The sequence below is a fragment of the Podarcis bocagei genome, assembly GCF_964188305.1.
Source record: "Podarcis bocagei genome assembly, chromosome: 8".
NCBI lineage: Eukaryota > Metazoa > Chordata > Lepidosauria > Squamata > Lacertidae > Podarcis > Podarcis bocagei.
The window spans coordinates 62,650,628-62,675,100 of NC_138133.1; the positions used below are offsets into that span (position 1 = coordinate 62,650,628).

General features: G+C 43.4%; 3 long non-coding RNA genes across 5 annotated transcripts in view; 1 reads left to right on the plus strand and 2 right to left on the minus strand.

The window, feature by feature from the left end:
* Nucleotides 1-3,574, minus strand: part of LOC308593116 — a 90,263-nt gene extending 86,689 nt beyond the window's left edge. For both annotated transcript variants that reach the window (XR_014010740.1, XR_014010741.1), the window contains exon 1: nucleotides 672-3,574. This is a non-coding gene — a long non-coding RNA (uncharacterized lncRNA). The remainder of the gene's footprint in view (nucleotides 1-671) is intronic.
* Nucleotides 1-24,473, plus strand: part of LOC308593159 — a 350,716-nt gene that overhangs the window by 277,124 nt on the left and 49,119 nt on the right. The window lies entirely within an intron of this gene.
* The window catches only part of LOC308593191, a 45,205-nt gene continuing 31,027 nt past the window's right edge, over nucleotides 10,296-24,473 (minus strand). Inside the window, exons 2-3 of one of the 2 annotated variants that reach the window (XR_014010831.1) lie at nucleotides 18,132-18,418; nucleotides 10,296-10,393 (exon numbers count right to left, since the gene is read on the minus strand). This is a non-coding gene — a long non-coding RNA (uncharacterized lncRNA). Of the gene's footprint in view, nucleotides 10,394-15,618; nucleotides 15,737-18,131; nucleotides 18,419-24,473 lie in introns of those variants that run through there. The other variant, XR_014010832.1, reaches the window with a different exon arrangement.

Sequence of the window (24,473 nt, forward strand, 5' to 3'; positions counted from 1 at the left end):
AAACACTTCTAACTTGCAAGCTGTCGCAGTTATTTCCATGGAACTTTCTTCAATCCAAGTAATGCTGCTGCAGTCCTAGGCAGGCTGACTTGGGACCGCAAATACCACTTAATATCGTGGGAGATGCTTCTCAAAAAGTATAACTAGGATAAGGCTGCACCTGCTCTTTGAATCACAGCCTAAAAGCTGCAGTCCCCCAATCACTGGTTTAGAAACATTATCACGCAGCAGAAATGGCAAATCCGTGAGATCCCTTAGGAATGAAGTAGATTATGGATCTTTTATCAGCCTGTTATTCCCAGGCTATTTGTGCTCTCTGCCTGCCTCTCGGAGTACTGCTCTTTATCCCTTCCACCCTCCATTTAGGAGCTCAGCCCACCCTTGAAAGTTGACATTATCTCCCACCTGTTTTAGGGCTTTAATTTCAGCAGAGATCCCATCCTGGGTCCCTATATTCACCGACAGAGTCACTTCTGCCAAACCAGCGTCAGGGCATGAAAGCAGTGCCTCTGAGCATCTGCAGAGTGCACTGTCCACACTGCTGGCTATCCGCAGCTAGGCACCCCCACCACCTCCTTCCCCTACACTTTCGGCTTTCCGGGAAGAGTTCAGCGTTGCAGTTTCTCCCGCATCACACAGTCAAGGCTGCGACCCTTTTTTTCTCCACTTACCAGAGAGGCAGGTCCCCCGCGCAGCGGCAGCAGAGTCTTCCCTCTTTGGAGCTGGGGAGCTTTTGCTGATCCTTCCAGGTGCCGCGCCCCTGCCGGCGGCTTCGCGCACTGCAGCGCTGAGGCTGAGTGAGGACCCCACGCTCCGAAAGGCAGCCGGCTGAGGCGCCGAGTCCAAACGAGCCGGTCCTGGCAGCAGCGTCGAGCCCACAGCGCCCCACTTTCCCTCGCCTCAGCTTGGCTGAGAAGAGAAGAGAAGAACGGGGAGCGCGGGCGGGGAGGTGGTGCGCGTGGGAAAGCGCAGTGGAGGGAGGGAGGGAGGGGGGAAGCAATACGTCGCAAAGAACAAACACAAAAAAGGCTTCCCGGTGGCAAGGGAGGCGCAGGGCTGAGGGAGAAAGAGGCAGCCCCAGAGCGAGCAGCTTCTAGTTCAGGGAGTCCCTCACACAGGCGAGGAGGAGAGAGAGAGAGAAACAGCAGCGGCAGCAGCAGCGAGAGGAGGAGCAGAAGTGGCGCCGGAGAGGGCAGCGCGCGAGCATCGCCGGCAATGCGCATGAGCCCAGCTCGGCGAGGCTCAACACCACAGGCGCTGCTGGCGGCGGCCAAATGGCGAGGGAGGAGGCATTCCAGCCGAGGCTGCAGGCACCTTTCTGGCCCCCCGGAGAGGATTCTGTCCGATTCCCTGGCCCGCAGCTTAGCCAGCCCCTGCTCTCTCGCTCGCTCTCTCTCGCCGGTGTCCTGCCTGCTTTCGTTTCCCTCTCCACTCACGCTGCACCGTGTCGCCTTCGATAACGCGAGTCGCCGCGTTCAGACGTGCGCTGAGGAGGAGGAGGAGCGCTGACCCTCTCCTCAACTTTCAGTCGGGTCCACGTTCACAATGCCCGAAGCCTTCCAGAGACGGCTGCTGTTGCTGTGGGAGGGAGGTGGGCAAATGGAGCTCGTCTGACGAGAGCGAGGCAGGTACACGCACACACACCGAAGGGATTGCCAGGTCCTCAGCCTGGCAGACGAGGGCGGCGGCGGCGGCATTTAGTGGGTCAGTGGGGCGAGACGTCGGGGGCGTCGTGGTGACCTGCGGATAATCCAGGGTCACGTGCTTTTAGGCATTATTCTCTTTATACTGTACATTGAGGTGATTAAATAGAGCGCAACCGGGCAGTGCTGCGTCCCCGAGTGACGCGAAGTCAATGGAGATCCAGATTGCACCGTGCCTCAAGAGAACATATGGATTACTGCAGTCTACCTAAATTGCTTTTGAATTATGGTGCTGGAGGAGACTCTTGAGAGTCCCATGGACTGCAAGAAGATCAAACCTCTCCATTCTGAAGGAAATCAGCCCTGAGTGCTCACTGGAAAGACAGATCCTGAAGCTGAGGCTCCAGTATTATGGCCACCTCATGAGAAGAGAAGACTCCCTGGAAAAGACCCTGATGTTGGGAAAGATGGAGGGCACAAGGAGAAGGGGACGACAGAGGACCAGATGGTTGGACAGTGTTCTCAAAGCTACCAGCATGAGTTTGACCAAACTGCGGGAGGCAGTGGAAGACCGGAGTGCCTGGCGTGCTCTGGTCCATGGGGTCACAAAGAGTCGGACACGACTAAACAACAAAACAACAACAACCTAAATGGAAAAGGCACTGCCTGTCATTCCTCAAGCGGTGGAGAGGCCCTGTTCCCCAACTGGGAGATGGTTTAACTCGCTGTGAAAAGAAAAAGTTCAAACTCTGTCCCCAGCAAGCTTTCTCGCAGTTGTGGACAAACCTCCTGATGCATTTATTTGTATTGTCATCACAAAGCACCTACCATTTTGGAAGTGTTGCAGCTATGTTAAAAACGAGTAGAGAGAGTAGAAGCAAGCAAGCATTATAGCAGTTGTTCCTTCCATAGCCTATAGCTAGGGGCCATGTTGCTCTATCTCCTTGCCATGATGGGAAGCAGAAGGTGCATTCTCCCAGAGTAATTACTACAGAGTTTCAGAATTAGCTACAGGAGGAACATGGTGGTGTCCCTGTTGATCATTGATAGGTGAGGCTGGAAAATAAGAAAATCATCAGCTCAGAGTAGCAGAGTTCAGAAGACTGATGTGCAAAAAATGTGCCTCTGCCACTAGAGGATTTCCCTTTCTTCTAGTACGTTTTTCTTCTCGGTTTCCAGTATAGTACCATGGGACTATGCCAGCCATGTTACACTGCATATTTGCTACTTGATCTTGCAGCTATCAAACAGCAGATGTGGATTTAAGAACTTGCCATGAGCCTTTCTCAAAAGTGAATTCACAAGGGTGTGAGAGAGTTATACACAGATACAATCTGTAGGCAGATGTGGGAGTGATTCCCAGACCTGCAAAATGAATCATATAAATAATGTGTAATTAATAGCCTTTAATAAGTAACATTTTAATAAAGCTGGATGGACAGTTGGATCAGCAGCCATACAACTCGGAGGGGCTTAATTCTGAGTAATCATGCTAAGGATTGCTGTGTTAAACCTCTTTTGGCTCTAATTCAGAAGAAAAGCCAGGCGGCAAAATGAAAGAGACCTGTTATTTTCTAGCTTAACTGAGGCTACGATTTGAAAATGCTACTGGGCTGCTTTTTGTTGGCAAGGTATTCTAAGGTGTGCTGCTAAAAATAGAACTGGATATTTTCTTTCCCTTAGGCACTTCTGTGCATGGCAGAGAGCACCACCAGGGAGAAAATGAGCCCCCAACACTGAATGCAAAACTGCCCTGTTTCACGAGCCAACTGTCAAATGTTTGGAATTCTGCCTCAATAAAAATAATGAGTTATCTAAAGTACATGCACTTTGGTAGAATTTGTTTCAAGTTTATTACATTCCAATTTTTAAATACATTTCCAATAAAATGCAAGCAACTATACGGAATTCAAAGAGGCCATCCATCCATCCTGCACCCTAAAATTAATCTTGCATGCATATATGCACAATTGAAATGGTTATTGAATTTCCACGTGTTTTCTTAAAGCAACTGCATCACTATGCTCTCCAGCATTGCAAGTCTATACATTGCAAGCATCAGAAGTAAGCCTGGTTTAGTTCAATGTGGATCACTTCCCCCCTGGTAAGTAGGCATAGGGTTGCAAATCTAATGACTTTTTTGCCTGACACTGCAACTACACCAGCAGCCACACTGGGACTCACTTAAATGCACAAAGCTTTTCTCCAACTAGCTTTAGCTCAGCCTGCAATTTGTCACTCCCAGTGGTGTAACAGTAAATGTTGAAGTGCAGGACTCATCGTGACAGCTCCCACAGTCATACCCCCAAAGAGAATCCAAAAATGCAGACGTTTGTGTTTATCCATTATTATATCATCAACAGCAGCAGCATGTGGCATAATGCCCAACTTATTAAGATCATCATGACTGCAATCTTATGCATATAGTTTCCTGGAAGCAAGCAAGCAAAATAAATTCACCTTTGAATTGACTGCATAGGTTCAACTTGCAAAACATACTGAGATTTAACAAAAAATATTCAGCCAGATGAAATGCAAGTTCAGTTTTTTAATTAGAAATGCAAACAACCAAATGCAAACAAAACAAATGCAAGTCTTATCATTTAAACAGTGTAAAGTAGGAACGCCTTAAAAGAAAAGACATATGCAGCCTCTGCTTGCTTTTCTTACTCATTCTCCAGTTTCCTCTGTGCTCAGGGTGTAGAAGCTTTGGCCTCCAGATTTTGCTAAACTACAACACCCATTATCCTGGGCCATTGCCCAGGCTTGCTGGGATGGATAGGAGTTGTAGTTTAGCAACATCTGGAGGACCAAAGGTTCCCCACTCCTTCTCTCTGCTTCATTTTCACCTCCCTCATCTGCCAGATCAAGGAGGGTTGATCAATCATCACCCTAGTGCTTCAGCAGCTGACACCATCATCTCCTCTGAAAAGCATCCCAGAGCAGTACTTTCCTGTGCCTTGCCTCCCATGACACTGGTCATTCCACTCCCTTGGGGGTTCCCCCATTGCTCCTAGATGAAAGCCTGAGAAGAAACTACACAATACAGTGGCACCTCTGCTTACAAACTTAATTCGTTACGGAGGTCCATTCTTAACCTGAAACCATTCTTAACCTGAGGTACCACTTTAGCTGCCGCCGCTCAGCCAGCACGTGGTTTCTGTTCTCATCCTGAGGTAAAGTTCTTAACCCGAGGTACTACTTCCAGGTTAGTAGAGTCTGTAACCCGAAGTGTTTGTAACCCGAGGTGTTTGTAACCCAAGGTACCACTGTACTGAGGCAGCTCGTGCATGAGAGAGAGGCTATGACAGGTTGTAGGCTCAGCTCTCTGGGTTAATCTTCAGCCTTCAGACCCCCTGGCCCTTTAACTTAGAATTAAAGACAGAGAGTTGATTGTGCTGGCTGAGATAGTGTCATTGTGGGGGAATATCCGCTGTCATTTCCCTTGGGCGTCTGGGAATCAGCCCCATGCATTCCTCACTGCTGCTTCCCAAGTAAGAAGGGAGCCCTGCATGTCCGGGGGGGAAGCAAAGGCAGTGAATCACAGCAACATAGGAAGCTGCCTTATACCAAGTGAGATCATTAGCCTATCTAGCTTAGTATTGTCTACACAGGCTCTATAGGGTTTCAGGCAGGATTCTCTCCCAAGCCAGGGATTGAACCTGGCACCTTCTGCATACAAAACAGATGCTCTACCACTAAGCCACGGCCCATCCACAATGGAAATGATGGTGGCTACCCATCACAATCCATTCTTTGCCTTCCACCTTAAGGCCAAAGGATATCAGATTAATAAGATATCAGTGCTATGGCAGCTGGTAGTCCCAGCGAGAGGTGGATGGATGGAGGTGGACAACAAGAGCAGGGTTTTTTGTATCTATCTGTTGGGGATATACTTTCCCCTTCCAGATTAATGCATTATTATATAACAAAGAATAAAAAGTTTTGGTAGCAACCTGACCTTGTAAATAGGTATATGCACACTTCACTATAGTACTGCCAATTCAATCTGACTGTTCCTGGCAATAAAGTTTAAAGAGCTTTGTTTCAGGATCAGTGCCTTAATTAGCCCTAGGGCTCTTATAACGCAAAGAAAAGCAGGAGAGAAACAGCCGTTACAAGTTTTTATCAGGGTGATAAATGATACCGACTAATTGAAAAGAAATAAGGAAACAAAGATGTACCCTATCAGGCTTATATGATGCTGAAAAGTTAATGTGGCAAATCTGAAAGGAGCAATCATTGAAATACCCTAAAGGAGAAGATAGGTCCTGTTTTAAATGCACGTTTAAAACAATGTTGTAAGTTAGGGAAATCTTTATCACTTCTAGTGTAATTAAGTTGCTTCTTATTGGCTTCTCAGTGCTTTTTTATTTTTTAGACACAGGATTTTGGTGATGTCCCACATGCCACTTCCTTGTCACATCTGAACAGACAAGAAAATGTATAATGTATGTATGTATGTATTTTTAAGTTTCTAGATGTCAATGGCTCAGGGCACTAAGAAGCAAGCAAAATATATCTTCTTTGCAGGCATAGAGAGAAGTTAGACATAGCTGCTAATGCCCTGCATTTTGGATCAACACAACTACCAAATGCCAGCACAAATAAAAAGCTCTTGAGGTTCTTTGAAATAAATAATGGCAGATCTATTGGTTGAATCATGGGAGGAGAAGCTGTGGAATGCAATTCATTGGCAATGGAGTAGTCTGGATGCTCCAGTGAACAAAGGATAGCAATGTTAGACTAAACTGCAAATATGGGATCAGCCTGTCCTCTCTGCTTACCCTGACTCACTTCATACCATTGAATTATATCATTATTGCTTATAAGCAGTCTCCCTGCAGTGTGGCATAGTGATTGGACTAGAACTTGGGAGACCAGGGTTCAAATCCCTGCTGAGCCATGAAGTTCACTGGGTGACCTCGGGCTAGTCACTGCCTCTCAGCCTAACCTACCACACAGGGTTGTTGTGCAGATAAATTGAGGAGGGAGAGAACCATGTACACCACCTTGAACTTGGAGAAAAAAGTGGTATATGGATGCAATAAATAAATGTTATAATATGCATACAGTGGATAAATAAATTAAATTTTCATGCTGGTGTGTTCCATTGGGCATGTGCTTCTTGTACTCATCAGATGCTCAAGGCTCTCTGTGACAATCAGTGCGCTGGAAACATGCCTGAAGTGGCAAAGTTCACCTGTATGGCATTAGCTCACATACTATTGTGTTATGTAAGGCTTTGCAAGCACTTGGCCAGCACCTCACCCTTGCCAAAATAAACAAAAACAAAAAGCCTCCCTATGAGGGAAGGTGAAATCTTTGCTTCCCAGTTCTGAGCACTGTGGACAACTTAGGGCTAAAATAAACACTACTTGGAGGTGTGTGGGGGTTTATTTTTACACCACCCATCAAGGGTCATTACCATTGTGTCTCCCAGATGTTGCAGGATGACAGCTACCATCTCCAACATACTCTAATGGGTATTAGACTCCTCCGACATCTAGAAGATAGCACAATGGCAAGGATGGTAGTCAACTAAGTTCCATTCAGAGTAGACACAATGAAATGAATGGACCTTAGTCATACTCATTAAATTCAGTGGGTCTACCCTGAGTGGGTCTACCCTTAGCTGACTCCCACCTACAGGCTACCAAATGACACAGTGCAGGGACAGATTTGTGCAGTTCTCTGAGGTTCTTTTGCTGGAAAGCGACCGACAACACGTGCTTGCTTATGAGGTTGGAAGTGTGTGTTTATATCTGTAGAAGGTGCAGAAGCCTACCATATGGCCCATCTTGCATAAAAGCTGTTCAATGTTCTTATGAATATTCTAGCAGCCCAGCTATTCTCAATTTGTGGTGAATTCCCAAACGACTTGCTAGCACAACAATGAAGTAGCACGTGTGCTTCTGTATATGCTGCAGAGGCTTATTCCAGAGCAGTGTTCTGTTTTAGCTGTTCTTCTGTGGTTGTTATGAAACATATCAAGGACTGGGACATCAGATTAAGAATTCTTTTCAGAGTTGTGTCCGGGTTTGCACATCACGCTAAGCCAAATCCATTGCTTAGCATCAACATGTAGGCTCCAGGAGAGGAAGTTGCAGCCACTTTCCCCCCTCCCTAGTTGTTCTGCTGTTGAGCTAATCTAAGCCATAGTTTGGTTTAGCCTGTCATTCATACCTGGTTTTGTGGTTTAGCTCTCTCCAGCATAGCCATGGGCTGTAGCCAAGATCTGTCCTGTGGTTTACAGCTAATGGTAAATCAATTCTGTGAGGAACCAAAATTGAAAGCTTTTCACATCCCTTTGCATGAATCTGGGGAGCAAGGGTGCACATTTTGATCACATTTTTGTTTACACACAAAGAGATGTCCAATGTTCCTCTGCAGAAGAAGGGTTAATCACAGATCTGGAAACTGCTATGTAGTGAAGGGTTATGAAATTTTCTATCAAAGTGTGGGTCTAGCAGAGCAATAGCATTCTAGCTGTCCTAAGTTCCATGATCACAATTAAGGAGTTTACTGAAAGGCGAAACCACGAGTGTTTTTTCAGTTTATGGCTTAAGTGTCTTAAGGTCTTATTTAAGCATGTTCATAGACCTAAAGATTTTTAAACCTTTGTGGCTTAGTGAAGTGATACAGGATTGAATGGTCTCCTATGCATTTTTTTAAAAAATAAAAAGAGGTAAAGGAATAGGAGATCTGGGGCTTAGGTCAAAAGACCAAGGGCTCATGGTCCCTAACAGAACTCCTGACAGGAAGCATTGGGGAAGAGACATCCCTTTTCTGCAGCTTGCTAAGGACAGAGTTGCATAAGTGTACTTAGAACAAGGCACTCTGTGCATGTACAGAATGGAATTCAGTTAATAAAACACGGGGCACCCACATACACACACATGCCCTTAAAATCTCCAGAGGCTTGAGGGACCCCTTTAAGCAGATTTGGGGGGTGCATTTTTTTGGGAGGGAGAGGAAGGTGAAGCCCCATTGTGCAAGCAAAAGTCAACTTGCATAATGTTAGATTCCTTCCAGAATAAAAGACCTTCCATCCAACATAAAGTCTGCAACTGCTTTATCTTAAAAAGGTAAAGGTACCCCTGCCCGTAAGGGCCAGTCATGTCCGACTTTAGGGTTGTGCGCTCATCTCACTTAAGAGGCCGGGGGCCAGCGCTGTCCGGAGACACTTCCGGGTCACGTGGCCAGCGTGACGAAGCTGCTCTGGTGAGCCAGCACCAGCGCAGCACACGGAAACGCTGTTTACCTTCCTGCTATAAAGCGGTCCCTATTTATCTACTTGCACTTAAGGGTGCTTTCGAACTGCTAGGTGGGCAGGAGCTGGGGCCGAAAGACAGGAGCTCACCCCGCCACGGGGATTCGAACCGCCGACCATGCGATCGGCAAGTCCTAGGCGCTGAGGTTTTACCCACAGCGCCACCCGCGTTCCAATGCTTTATCTTACTGAGCTTTATACACTGTAACTAAAGGTGGCTGCATGATTGGTAATTGATTATTTATTAACAATATCCATAATGACGTTGTTGTATCTGGATGCAATTTTCCATCATCACCAAAGCCACAGAGTTCTATTATTTTTTAAAACTCTTTAAAGCAGGTGTGGAAATCCTTTGGCATTTTGGATGTTGCTGAACTATAAATCTCATCATCTCTGGCCATGGGCCATGCTTGCCAGGGCTGATGGAGTTGTAGTTTCTGCAACAACTGGAAGGTCAAAGGTTCTCCCACATCTGCTTTAAAGGTTGGTCTTTAACACATAAGTGCTCAGATACTCCTTTAAAAGTGACCAGCATGAGCATCTTGCTATTTCCATAATCAACAAATATTTTCAAAGGTCAACAGCCTTTGCTTTCTCTAGCAAGGTTCCCACCAAATCTATTATGTCTGGACAGCTGATGCCATAATGCTACTGCTAGATTAGAGCTAGAGAAATAGGGGGAAACTCTTGGCCATTTTTCTTAAAGTTCATCCATACAAGTGATTGGTGAACTCAATGGGCCTTGGCAAAGATGTGCAAGTTGTTAGGAGGGACCTGCTTCATTGTACCAGAATGAAATTGCCACTAGCAAATATATCTTATATAGTATAGCTCTCTTGCAGCCTTAAAAAAGAAAAAGAACTTCAGAAAAACTGGATAGCTTCATGCAGGGCAATTCATTTCTCAAATCAATGACAAAGTGCATTATGGCTGATGTGTGCAAAATAAATTCTGCCAGACAAGACTGGCAATCTAAATGAACCAATCACTGTTGGCTCTTTGTCTTCTTTAATGCCAAGTGCTTATGGGTTGCTAAATTTAGTATTTCCATTTGAAAACTGGCCTGCCTTGAGGCCAAGCCCTTCAACTGTCAAGATTTATCTCGAGAGCTTCTAGCATCAAAGTTAAGTTTCAGAGAAGCCTCACCATTGAATGGAATACCCTAAGCAGCTTGGGACCGAGTTACCTGAAGTTAAGAGAGCCCATCTTTTCATTAAAAATCAGCTGTTGGGACAGCTATTTTTTACTGGTATATAAAGGTATAGGAAGCAGCCCTACTACAAAAAGTAACGTATAAATTGAGATCTTCTGGAAGTCGAAAGAGTAAAGACAAATTTCTATCAGTCTAGGACAACTTTATTGCTTATGATAATGATTGCCTCCCACAGCCTTTATAATGTTGTGGTTAATAGAATAAGGAGAAACTCACGGAGCTCCATAAACTTCTGTCTGTTGACTGAACAGCTCACTTCCCCTGCAAAATGAATAAAGGGTATTTGTGTTAGCAGTGTCTTTTAATTCTTTACAGGTTTGATGTGACTCCTTTTTATGCTAACTATACAGAATGTACTGTCTGCGCTTATTTACTAATATCATTTATTTTAAATTATTGTTTGTATTATTCTTTACTGTTCCTAATTATAAAACTTAACTATCTATATCTATATCTATATCTATATCTATATCTATATCTATATCTATATCTATATCTATATCTATATCTATATCTATATCTATATCTATATCTATATCTATATCTATATCTGTATCTGTATCTGTATCTGTATCTATATCTATATCTATATCTATATCTATATCTATATCTATATCTATCTGCTGCACCCCTCTTGTATACACCTTCTGAGGCAAGGTTTGATGACAATGGGCAAGAGGGTCCTCTCAGTGGTGGCACCTCATATCACGTCCCCAAGAGATTAGCTCATCTTCCTCTTTATTTGCATATTGCCAGCAATTCCATGAAGAATTGAACGTAGGTGCTACTATTTGTGTTTTGCTGCTGTATTTAGTGCTTTAATGGTTAGATTATGTCTGTTTGTAAGCCACTTTAACCAACTCCTTTGTTGGAAGGGAAAAGCAGGGTATACATTTTTAAAATAAATAATAAACAATCCAGATCCACTAAGTTGAAAGCAGCCTACCAACTATCTCCTGTGATCTACCAGTTTCTGGGTAACACCTTGTTTTTAAAACTGTCAGAAGGGAAGCAAAAACATTAGTTTTATTAAAGTTTGATGGGCCACCACACTTGGCTTGTGGTGGTATGTGGCATGCAAGCTGTAAAAGTCTGTCCTAACCTGCAGGCTGAATTATTTGAAGGCTTGTCCAGACTGGAGTTTATTGTGTGATTGTATCTGTTTGGCTTCCTATTTAACTTGCATGGTCCACATGACATCACTCTCAAACAACACCAGTTTTGCTTCTCCCCCACTGTAAATTTGGGTTAAACCAATACAGAGATAAACCAGAAAATTGGGGGGAATTGGGTTCCAAACTACTCCACCCAGGGTCAGTGTTTCTGAGTTAGTGGATCAATCTTTAGCAGTACATTGGGAACATACATAAATTTTATAAAACTACTCAGAAAAACCTAGAAACTTGAATTAGGATTTAAGTGAAAGATACAATTCTGTACACACTTAGGAATAAGTCCACTCAACTTGGTGCAGCTTGCTTCTGCGTAGACCCACACAGGATCATGCTGCAAGGATATAATCCTATAACAAACCCACCTGAATAGAAATCTTACTGATATCAGTGTTACTTCTAAGGAAATATTTTTAGGCTATGAATATTACTGTGACGTATTAAGATAATATTTGAGAAGCTTTAAAATAAGAGATTCTGAGAGGATGAGCTCTACCTTTCCTTTCCCATTTGCCTCCCATTCCCTCAATATTTTTCTATGGAGCCATCACTGGCATCCCACTTTGTCTGAAGGATTTCATTTGTTCCTTCCCTTTATCCCTCTAAATGTTTCCTTCTTTTGACAACACCCTTTTTTCAGAGATGTTGCATGAGCTAATAAACTAAGCCTATCTATAGTTATACATTTTCTGCTGTCATTTAAGGCAAATTAAAAACAAACCACAGAATTACCTTGTGTGGAGAATGCTGAATTGCTGACAAGTTGTGTGCCTGTTTTGTTTTTGTGTCTGTTTATGTGTGTGCGTGCGTGGTTTTGTGTTTGTTTGTGTGTGCCTTTGAATAGAGGAAAATGGCTGTGATGCGAGTCCATTATAGCAGTCTAGCCAGAATACTTGGAAACACATCAAAGTCTGCCTGAGGGGCAGATTAAAAATAGATCTTCAGAATTCCTATTTCATATTTCAATTAATGGCCCACCTGCCAAGTGAAATGAACCCAAACTGATTGTGGCCATTAATGTTCAGATGTAGCTTTCTGCTGAGAAAGACAAGAAAGAAAGCATTAAAAAGGGGAGAAAGCAGTAACGCTGCCATCTACCCCACTCCTGGGTCTCTCATTTGCTGCACCTAAAGAGCTGGTTCTTATCAAACAATGGAAAGAAACAACCCTGCTTACAGACAGGGTAAGAGTGGGATTTTTATTATTATCAGAGAATGATAAATAGTAATCCATTAAAACCAGACAGCCTGCTCACAAACATCTGATCTGTCAAGCAGTAAAAAAAAAATGCTGGAGCAAATTTACCAATGCTCCTAGTCACCTGCTGTGCTATCTAATCACAGACTAGGTATAATTCTAAAGGGATTTGCACCCAACTATTTAAAATAGCTTTATGGTGCCCTCCAGATATTGTGGACTTGCTCCCTTTAGCTTCAGCCAGCATGGTCAATAGTCAGGGACGATGGAAGCTGTAGCAAAATTGCATCTGGAAGGCATCAAGGTGGGATGGCTGTTTTAGACCCAACAGGTGGGAAAAGGCATTGCAACCTATTCTTTCCTACAGATTAAATTGGAGGCTCCATCCCCTCAAGTAACAAAATGCCTTTGCCTAAGTTCTTGTCAAGACAAAAGAGGGAGATGTAGCCGGATTACCTTGCCCTCTCTGTTCCTGTCCCCAAAATGACCCAGTTCAGTGGATTGCGTGTTTCTGGTCTGTAAGGTAAAGGTAAAGGGACCCCTGACCATTAGGTCCAGTCGTGACCAACTCTGGGGTTGGCAGTGCTCATCTCGCTTTATTGGCTGAGGGAGCCGGCGTACAGCTTCCGGGTCATGTGGCCAGCATGACTAAGCTGCTTCTGGTGAACCAGAGCAGCACACGGAAACGCCGTTTACCTTCCCACTGGAGCAGTACCTATTTATCTACTTGCACTCTGACGTGCTTTCGAACTGCTAGGTGAGCAGGAGGTGGGACTAAGCAACGGGAGCTCACCCCGTCGTGGGGATTCAAACCACTGACCTTCTGATCGGCAAGTCCTAGGCTCTGTGGTTTAACCCACAGCGTTACCTGCGTATGTCTACATATTTTCACAGCTCAGCTTACGTATACACACTCGGCTTCAAAGTTCACAGTGACATAGGAACTGGCAGAAATGACTGGCAGAATCCGAGACCAGGGAGAAGGGTTGGTGGAAGAAGATTGGAAAAAGTTTAAAGACTATTTACAGAAATATTGTAAAATTAATGAATGTTAGAATGATGTTGGATAGAAACTACGGTAAGTGGTTTATAGCTGTAATGTTATAAGGGAATATGAGAAAATGGATTATTAATAGGTAAAAATTCAATGTTACAATATTTTAAGATTGAAGACCAGGATAAACAAAGAGGGGAGGGATTTGCTGAACTAACTAACTGAACTGGAATACAGAAAAGGGAGGCGTGAGGAGGTCCGGGAAATAAGCAAATGAAAGATAAGTCATTGAAAAAGCGAATTGTTTTTAACTATTTTTATTTTGTATTTTTCTTTTTTCTTTTTTAATTTTGTAATATTTTGAAAATCTCAATAAATATCTTTTTTAAAAAAGTTCACAATGACATAATGACCTTCTTTTATAGAAATAATGTATTTAAATGTATCTAAGGAACACTAAATATGGTGATTGGATTGCTTAAAAACAGTCTAACTGAGGGTTTTATTGTTTTGATGCCATTACTGGTAAATTTTAAAGGTTAGGTCCAGCCTTAGTCATGCTTACTTAATCCACTGAAATTTACTGGGTTTACTCAACCAGGTTGTGTATCTTCAGCAATGACCAGTATAGTGGTGCCTCGCAAGATGAAATTAATTCGTTCCGTGAGTTTTTTCGTCTAGCGAATTTTTCGTCTTACGAAGCACGGTGTCGGAAAAGTTTTGGAAAAGCTTCAAAAATCACCAAAAAACTCAAAAAAGGCTACCACACCACGTTCTATGAGTTGTTCCTCGAAGTCAAGTCACAACTGTATTCATGGTGTTAAGAAAAAGGAAACAAACTTGCAAGACGTTTTCGTCTTGCGAAGCAAGCCCATAGGGAAATTCGTCTTGCGAAGCAGCTCAAAAACCGCAAAACCCTTTCGTCTAGCGAGTTTTTCGTCTTGCAAGGCATTCGTCTTGTGGGGCACCACTGTAGAGGAATGACCACCTAGAGAAGCTCAGAAAGAAGAAATGCCATGGTACATTTGCATCAGCACAACCATGCTCCTTCATCTGTCCAAGCTTTTTTAGTCTCTACAGCCACAGCTGGTCCTGTAACTCCCCAATGGCTTGACTTCACCCCTGAAGGCACACTCTTCATCTCCTGAGACAGACGGGTGCCAACAGCAATTCTAATCATGACTTAGTCTCAAGCCAACCCCAAAGCTGTCTGATTTTTACTTTCATGAGTCATCTTGAATGTTTTTCCTTTTTTGGAAATACAGAAATGAAAGAATGAAAATAATACTTTTAAAGGGGGGGAAAAACCTAGTGTCAAGGCTTTCTACTGGAACCCCAAGCGAAGAAGATAGCGGTAGTCTTTTAAAACTGAGAATGTCTATATGGATTTGCAAAGCTCTATGAAAACAAATTATGAAAATGCAATTTTAATTTGTGTTTTTTAAAAAAGTAAGTAAGTAAATAAATAAATAAATAAACACACCCAATATTAACACCTAGCCAACCTTTTCCTTCAAATAAATAAAAACTAGTTTTGCCTATCACTTTGGGGGGAGGAGAGAGAAAGAAAAGCTCAACAACTTTTGTGTCCGGATCTTCACTTTTTGAAGTGAAGTGATCATTCCGGCAAGATCTCGTGAGATCTTGTTGCATTTTCACAAGGTATCACTGGAAGCTGCCACCACCACTGCTTTTCCTCCAGCAGCAGCAGCAGCAGCAGCAGCAGAAGAAGAAGAAGAAGAAGAAGAAGAAGAAGAAGAAGAAGAAGAAGGGGCAAACAGTGCGCCTGCAGGAGAGCTGCCTGTGGGATTCTGCCACCCAAGGCAGCTGCATCAGTTTGCCTCATGGGCAGGCATGATGATAAGGTTTGTGGCTTCAGCACATCTGTCAAATCCTCATTCTACTTAGGATACATTCTTCTTTAGTGACTAGACAGAAATTCCATGTTGCCCCAACATGTTATCTGACCATGTCCTAAAAGGGGTAGTAGTCACACTTCTAACCAGGACCAATGTCACCCAGTGGAATAAAGCATTGCCTGTGATGTTCAGCAGGCCCAGTCGAAACACACTGGGTTCAAATACTATGTAGACTCTAACCTTAGGGCAGCTCCACAGCAATATGTTTGGATGGCAACCGTGTGGTTCCAGGCATGTGGCACCACACCCTTGTGAAGGTTCTGGGTCTGTTCAGTGCCTTGAGGGTGGCAAATTGGCCACTCCATGTATTCCCCCTTCAGTTCTGTCGAAGAAACACAGGCTTTGAATGAAAGAAATAAACATGTCCCTAGTTCGATACACAGGGAAGCGGGTGGCGCTGTGGTCTAAACCACAGAGCCTAGGGCTTGTCGATCATAAGGTCAGCAGTTCGACAGTGAGCTCCTGTTGTTCGGTCCCAGCTCCTGCCAACCTAGCAGTTCAAAAGCATGCTAGTGCAAGTAGATAAATAGGTACTGCTCTGGCGGGAAGGTAAACGGCATTTCCGTGTGCCGCTTTGGTTCACTAGAGGCATCTTAGTCATGCTGGCCACATGACCCAGAAGCTGTCTGCGGACAAACGCCGGCTCCCTTGGCCTATAAGGCGAGATGAGCACCGCAACCCCAAAGTCGTCCGCGACTGGACCTAACGGTCAGGGGTACCTTTACCTTTAGTTCCATACACACAAGTGCTTAATAATACATATGCATATGTCCTTTGTCACACTTTATGTGTTTGCTGCAAGAAACACTTCTCCACTGTTGGGAAGACAGCAGATGTGTTTGTTGCATAATGGGTGGCTGTTGCTCTCCTCGGCCTGGCTTGCGCATAAAGATAAATCACAGTCAGAAATAAACAGTCACTTCCCACAATTGGTGCACATTGATCCACTGCCCTGCCCTGCCTCCAGGAGAAACGAACGACGAGTGTTACCTGTCAGCTGGTGCTCATGCTCTCTTCCTCTCTTCAACAAACCACAAGAGCAAGCCAGCAAGGTTTGTTCTTGGCTTTAACTGTTTGTGGTTGTCTGGGAGGAACAAGCCACCAAGACTGCTCTGCACGTGATGATAAATCTGGCATTGTGGCAGACAGGACAGACAAAAGACAGCACGTCTTCATGCAGTAGACCTGCTGCCACTAGAGGCAGTGATGGCCACCATGTTGGATGGCTTTAACAGAGGTTTAGACAAATTTATGGATCAGGTGATCAGTGGCTGCTGTGTTTGGTGGCTATATGCTGTCAGAGGCTGTATGCTTCTGAATACCAGCTGATGGGAAACATAGGAGGTGAGAGTGCTATTGTGTTCAGATCCTGACTGTAGGCTTCCCATAGGCTTCTTGTTGTCTACTGTGAGAGCAGAGTGCTGGACTAAATGGGCCATCGACCTGGTCCAGCAGGCTCTTTGTATGTTTCTTCAGGAGACCTTTTGGGTCTGTAGTGCAGTCACCTCACTTTGCCTAATGGTAGGGCTGGTCCTAGCAGAGCAGGAGCAATTGAGAAGCATACACCCTGCTCATTAACAGTACGTCACGGTTTATTTCTGAGCACGGCTTACTGCTCAAAAGGCCACTGTGTGATCTTCAGCAAGTCATGCACTCTCAATCTTCCCCTCCCTATTTGCAGTATGGGAATAATATAAGTGATCTGCCACATGAGTTTGCCGTGAAGGCGACAGCACTAAAAAGACCGAAAAGCACTTTGCATGTCTTAATATGCTTATTTCAAAATGTATATCCTTTCTCATCTCATCATGCCTAAGCAGCTTACAAAACATTAAAACAGAAAATGCTATAGAGAAATAATTAGTACTAATTAGCCACCTGCCAGAGAATAAGCCTGTGAAAGAAAAAAAATCTTGGCAAGCTGTACATTTTTTGGGGGAAGAATATTCTATTTTTGGTGTGCATGGCAAATAAAATACTTTAAAGGACCCAGTTTGCATACATAATTGTGTGGTAGTAAGGCTCTAAACTTACAAGGAGAAATTTGAGGACTTTTTTATACGGCAAGCATTGTTGTGCACTATCAGAGCCCATGAAATACAAGCCATTAAATGTTATTAAGGATCAGCCTGAATAATGAGCCTAGGCTTACATTAGAGCCTCTCCCAAATGCATAGGCTATGATTACTCTTACATTTAAAAATATTTTTTCTAATCTAATGTATTGATAATCTCCAAGCTGGCAAAGAAAAGATCTCAGCAAGGATTAGGATGCAATGTTTGAAGGAACACTGGTGGTCACAGTGACTAGAGGCCAAGGAGGATAGAATTATGAACTTGTTAGCCTACTAGAGGAAATACATTATATTGCTGGCTAGCAACCTCTACATCTTCAGGAAACCCTTCTACACTGAACCACTGCATAGCTATAGTGTAACTCTTGCACGTTGCAGGAAAATTCTGGTGCATGTTCCAGGGTGTGCAGAGTTCATTTGACACCCTGATGAGGTGCACTGGACCTTATTTTTGCCATACATTAACTAAAGGTTGAACCTTAGAACATGCACAACCAGAAATGGCTTGCCAGATGGGGCAGAGTATGGTAATATAGGAAGCTGACTTATACTGAGACCCTTGAGCTATCTAGTTCAGTATTGTTGACACTGACATATAGTGGCTCTCTAGGGTTTCAGACCTAGTGTCTTTCTCTGTCTTACCTGAAGATGCCAAGGATTGACTTTGGAACCTTCTACATGCAAAGCTAATGCTCTGTTCCTGAGCTATGGTTCCCTTCCCAACAGGTGGATTGCTGTTCCATACCAGGAGAGGGAAACGGTGAGGAGGTTGGCACAGTGCAAACACACTGGCAGAGCCAATCTGGCACCTAGATTGGGATGGAGGGACCTTTTCAGCCTGGTAGGCCAAGTTCCTTATCTCCACAAGCTCCGTTGACCAAGTTGGGTGTTTGCAAGATGTGACTTCCACTGCTTGCAGGGAGTCCATTCTGTGCAGAAAAAGAAACATAAAAGTTGTACAAGAAAGAAGCTATTTTTTTGCCATGGTTCATTGAATTAAGATGCAAATGCAGCCTGTAGATCATGCTCTGTTAGGCATATAGGATATTGTGTCTAGAAGAAAATCGCTGATTATCCAGGTTTACCACCAATGTTCCATTCACATAAATTGAATTTCAAGAAGTACATAGCAAATATTCTGAGGTTTCAAACAATCAAACACCAGACTAGGAAATGACAGAGGCTCCACAATTCAAACACAATTTTCAGTATCTCGGAGCATTTGAGATCATTAAGTAGTCTCTCCCTTTATTTGGGAGCCATTGTGAAGATCAATCTCATTGTCAGTTAATTGCTACACTGTTTGGTGCCTGTACTCACACCATATGGAAAGCCCCATTTAAATATGCAAAGAAATGCTATAAATAAGTCAAAGCTGTTGTTAAATGGGGTTCTCAAGCTGCAGCCAAGGCAGCATAAAGAAAGGGTGGGGAAAGGAAGCAATTTCTTTCAAGATCAGATGCTTTAAATACCCAGTTTCTCTTCTGCAAATAGAACAGCACTAACCACTTGGAACGGAAACGTTTTTGACTGCTGATTAGTAATAATGAAACCCTAAAAGTTGCCTTTTCATAGCAATCAGTATTATAAGTGGCATTGCAGCAGGAAGCGTCAATGCTCTTGTATCAGTGCTTTTTGCAGCGCATAACAAAGGTACATTTGCAGGAGTGTCATTCCTTGGTCCTCTCAGCCCATTAGAGATGCAGGAACCCTGTAACCCAACCTTACATAAGGGACAACCTGTGGTTCTAGCATGGGTATTCCAGCATTTGTATGCTGCTCTGCAACCCAAGAATGTGTACCAAAATATGTATATCAGGCAGAGGGAGGAGAAACGGGTAACTTCAGAGTTGGGGTTCTACGGAAGCCTATACAGTGGTACCTTGGGTTACATATGCTTCAGGTTACATACACTTCAGGTTACAGACTCCGCTAACCCAGAAATATTACCTTGTGTTAAGAACTTTGCTTCAGGATGAGAACAGAAATCGTGCTCTGGCAGCGCGGCGGCAGCAGGAGGCCCCATTAGCTAAAGTGGTGCTTCAGGTTAAGAACAGTTTCAGATTAAGAATGGACCTCCAGAACGAATTAAGTTCTTAACCTGAGGTACCACTGTAATACTCTTTTCAGACAGTGCACAGTCACTTTTTATATCAGCTAATGGAATGCAACTTCTGTATTACAGTACTTGCTTTTTTGAACTGTACAGGTAGAACTGCACATTTACACCTGCTTGCACATTAAAATGGACTGGACTTTCTCTGAAGTGAACCTGTCCACATGCACTGAGGAGAGATAGAAGTAAATCAAGAACATTTTGAGTTCTGTAACATTTATGATAAATTAAAAACATTTCCTACAGTTTTCTTATTTTTCCTTGCTGGTGTGCACACAGGTGGAGAAATATAATCACCTCTATATATTGTTACTTCCTTATTTCATAATTTTCAAACAGCCTAAGGGCTGTGTGATTAAAATGCAGCTAACCTCAATAGTGCACTTAGCTCACTTTTGACTCTGAAATTAATAAGTTTTATTCCGTGTTAGCCCTACCTAGAGCAGACTCAATAAAATTAATGGGCATGACTAAATTAGGTGCATTGATTTAAATGGGTCTGCTCTCAGAAAAACTTAGCTGGGTACATCCCAATTGTTCTTCCCAACAGATAGTAATGTGTATTATTTAACTCACTTAAATGTGTGATATACAACATTTGAAGGACTCCTCCACATTATATTGAGTGGGGCCAAAGACTTCTGCCCTAAAGTTGTGTCCTGATGGCCAATATTGTCAATTGTTCTCAGTTATACAAACTTTCTCATATCTTAAGGAAATGTAGCTTGAGGACTATTCTCTCCCTCCCTCCCTCTCTCCAACAGATTGGTTTTTGGCAGACATTTGAAAAATGCTCCTGCCAAACTCTCTCGTTGGCAGATGGTAACAGCTGGGTTGTGACTGACTTGGAAAAAGTGCTAAAAGAGCTCTTCTCAAGGGCCCATTGTGCTCTCCCAATGGCTGTTTCTTGCTTGGGACATCTCATTGTATCAATGCATAATTTACTCATGCAACTTGCAAGGGGTGGAGACAGCGAGAGTGGAAAGGCCTTCATTTGTTATAATTTGGGAGTTAAACTGAAGTTCTCTAAATGCATCCTATGGGAACAGATTCTATTTTTTTTAAAATAACATGGAAAGGCACCATGATGCATGGGACAGTTAGTTATTATTGGGGACCTGAGTCTGATTTGTGAGAATGAACACCTTAGTCTGAAAGTGATCAGAGCAATTAGCAGTTATGAAAACTGTACTGTCATGGCTTCGTGAAATTATTTTCAAAAACCACCTTGTTCCAGGTTTCACCTTTACAGAACTGGTGATCAAAGGGCAGCAATGAATTAAAACATCTTTATAGATGGATCACTTTTAGGTGCTATAGTGCTTGTCTTTTAGAACATATGGCTTTTAGCATATGGTGGCGAGGACAGCCATCGACCCATTAAAGCATTTCACTTCAGCATTAAGATTAATTTTCAGCATATGCGCAATATAGACTCTGGCCTTATATTTAAATACCACAAACATGTTGTGGATCAAGTATGATCGCATCAGATTTAAACTGCAGGACTTTGTTGATTCTTCAAGACGTCACTTCCGTATGTGAGCATCAGCCTGCTAAGATGAAGGCATCAGCCTTCATAAGATGAGGGCACCTAAGATGAGGTCACTTGGCCTGGTGCATTTTTAAGAAGGTTGCTCTTCACCTTCCCTTCTCAGCTAGGTAACTCCTAAATTATATCGAAATACCAGTGTGATCACCCTAAAACTGCGCCTGTATGGTAACATGATGTGTCTTAAAAACAAGGGAGTAGAATAGTTCAGTTGGTTAGAGTGCGGTGCTGATAATGTCCAGGTTGTAGGTTTGATTCCCGTATGGGCCAGCTGCATATTCCTGTATTGCAGGGGGTTGGATTAGTCAGGCTTCCTCAACCTCGGCCCTCCAGATGTTTAGAGACTACAATTCCCATCATCCCTGACCACTGGTTCTGCTAGCTAGGGATCATGGGAGTTGTAGGCCAAAAACATCTGGAAGGCCGAGGTTGAGGAAGCCTGGATTAGATGATCCTCAGTGTCCCTTCCCACTCTACAATACTATGATTCCAGAAGATTTAGGACGATTTTAAATCTTATACTTCGAAATCTTTGTTGAAAACACTCTGTTTAAAAACTCACCCTAAAGTGTTAACCCTCAAGAAGCAAGGCCAGCCTTTGTCTGCAGACAGCCTGTCATACCATACTGGGCAGATCTGAAATCTATTTAATCCCAAGGGAGAGAAAAGAGGATTTAACCTAAAAACAACTAAATACTACAACTTTGATATAAAAAAAATGGTTAACTGCTTCACTGCTGATCCAGAGAAGCATGACTTGAAGTCACAGGGTGCTGCTCTACTGCTGAAGCAAAGCAGGTCAGGCTTTGAAAGTTGTCTGGATAGAAGCAGGACCTCTTGGAAACCATCTGTGAGCTGCTCTGAGCTCTTCCTGAGGAATGTGGGGAAAGTGTCACAAAATACTGATCCAAACTGCATTACAAGTTCAAGTTGCAAAATCAGGGATTTCCCACCTTGCCCCAAGCCATAGCATCTGTCATCTTTGAGTGGTGGCTACATCAGGACGGAAACCCTTCTAGCCCAGCAGCCTGGACTGGTAGTCTAATAAACAGGATGCAATAGGATAGCAGAACTGAAGTCTAGTAAGAAATAGCAGAGCTGTTCTATTTCTCTGAATCCTGTTTGTAGAAGACAAATGCATCATCTTCCTAACATAGGAAGCCGCTTCTTCACAGAGCCAGACGGTTGGTCTATGTACCCTGAGCAGCAGGAACTCTCTTGGATTTCAGAGAGGGTCTATCCAAGCTCTACCTGGAGATGCTAGGGATTGAACCTGGGACCTTCTGCACGCAAAGCAGATGTTCTACCATTGAGCTAAGGTCTTCGCCTTCCTACAGCTGCTGAAGATGCAAGCTGTCATTGTTTACTACACTAACAGTATTTCCCTCATAGATTACTAATTGAACCTTTTTCTAAGAAGGCAGCAATTTATCTAAAATCTTTCTTTCTTTCTTTCTTTCTTTCTTTCTTTCTTTCTTTCTTTCTGCCTGCTTGCCTACCTACATTGGAAAATGCGCATGACAGATTTCAGATGAGGAAGAGCATCTTTCCAAAAGCATAAGCCAGGAATAACTTTATCTGTGTCTGACCGTTGTTCTAGACACTCAGCAACATAGCTGAGATTAAGATTTGACCTTGGGGTTTTACACTGAACATAGCATTAACTTGCTTTATTCCAAGAAATCTATTCTTGATAATTGTCCAAAAGAACAGTACAAAGGAGGGATGTAATAATCACCCTTCCCTTCATTACTGTTCAGCAAGCTCCAACATCTGCCAGCTAGGGATTTGTCATTATCCAGACAGCAACTGGGATTTCTCCATTTGCCACTGTCCATATTCTCTCCAGGCCTCTAATTTAGCCATTGGGAGGCTCTCTGCAGTAGCAGTTTCTCCTTTTTGTGAGATATCCTTGAGCTGTGTAAATCTCGACCCAAATAATTCTGCTCTGAAATATGCCCTGGGTTTATTTAACAGCCTCTTGGAGGTTTCCCCTCCCAGTTTCAGTCAATGGTTTCTTGCTTTTAATCTACTTGGATTTTTTTTTCATATCCCGAAACCTACCTCTTTGGGCAAAGATGGATAAATACAGAATGACAGCCTGCCTGGTTTCGACACAGCTCCCTTTCAACCACAGCTGCACAAGACACTTATGCCATCCTGCTCAAGCACCAGATGAGAAAAGGAAGATCTCCACTGGCCATCTATGCAGATCGCATGAGAGTTTGATTTAATTACAGGTTGTGATGTAATTAAGTACATGAAGCTCAGGAACAGATGGTATCAGGAAAGGATCACAGAACAGACTCACGGCTTCCCAGCAGCAATTTTTGTTCAAGTGTGCTTATTATCAGGAGCAATAATGGAGATGGAGAATAGTCTACATACAATGGCTTCAATACCAGTTAGTCTTGTGACTCACTTTCCATAGATTAAATCAAAAATTCGTAGGTAGTAAACAAAAGGTAGCCAGAACACTTTTTCTACTAGAAACAATGGAGCAAAGCATCCAAGCTTCATCATGAGATGACAAGCAAATTCCATTTCATTCAAAGTAAGCGTGCACAGGATAAATTTGGTTGATTTCAATTGTACTGGAACACAGCCCTAATCGCTTTACTGTTGGTAGTGGAGATGGGGCTTAGGATGGTGAATGGTCGTTCACTTTTCCATTGACCTCTACCAGCAGAGAAGACTACCCTGAGATTCATCCTGGCAGGTAGGAAGCCATTGTCAGCTGGTAGCCACTGCTAGTAGCCAGGAGAAAGTGCTGAAATGGACTGCTTTGGGGCAGCAGGGCAGGAAACATGGACTCCACTAGATCCAAAGCCCTGTGGGGCTCAATTTTCAGGGCAGTCAGGTAGGCCATCATGGAGCTAACACAATAGGGGGGAAGCCCCAACAACTCTACCTTCTTCCCTAGCCAGCACCAGCAAAAGGGCTTGGGATGCAGTGGCCAATCTGTAGCTTTGCCCTGTTCCTCCAGGTTAGGGTTAGGTTTGCTGTGCTCATCATGATCAGCCTTTGCTGGATTGTGTCCACTGTGTGCAATCTAGAGGAAGTGCACCATACAGCCTCTTTGTGCAGCATTGAAATTAATGGGAATTAAGCACGATACAATATTTAATCCCCTTTGAATCCCTCCCAATGGTTGCAATGGTGCATAATTTTAGAGTGTACTCACTATTCTAAGCCACTTTAAATACTCAGCCAGGCACATGAATTAGTATTGATTAACTCCAGAGCTTCTTTTCAGCCAATGCTGCAGAACCTGGCATCAGTGTATGGCAGTGGGGTGGCCTGCTTGACAGAGGAC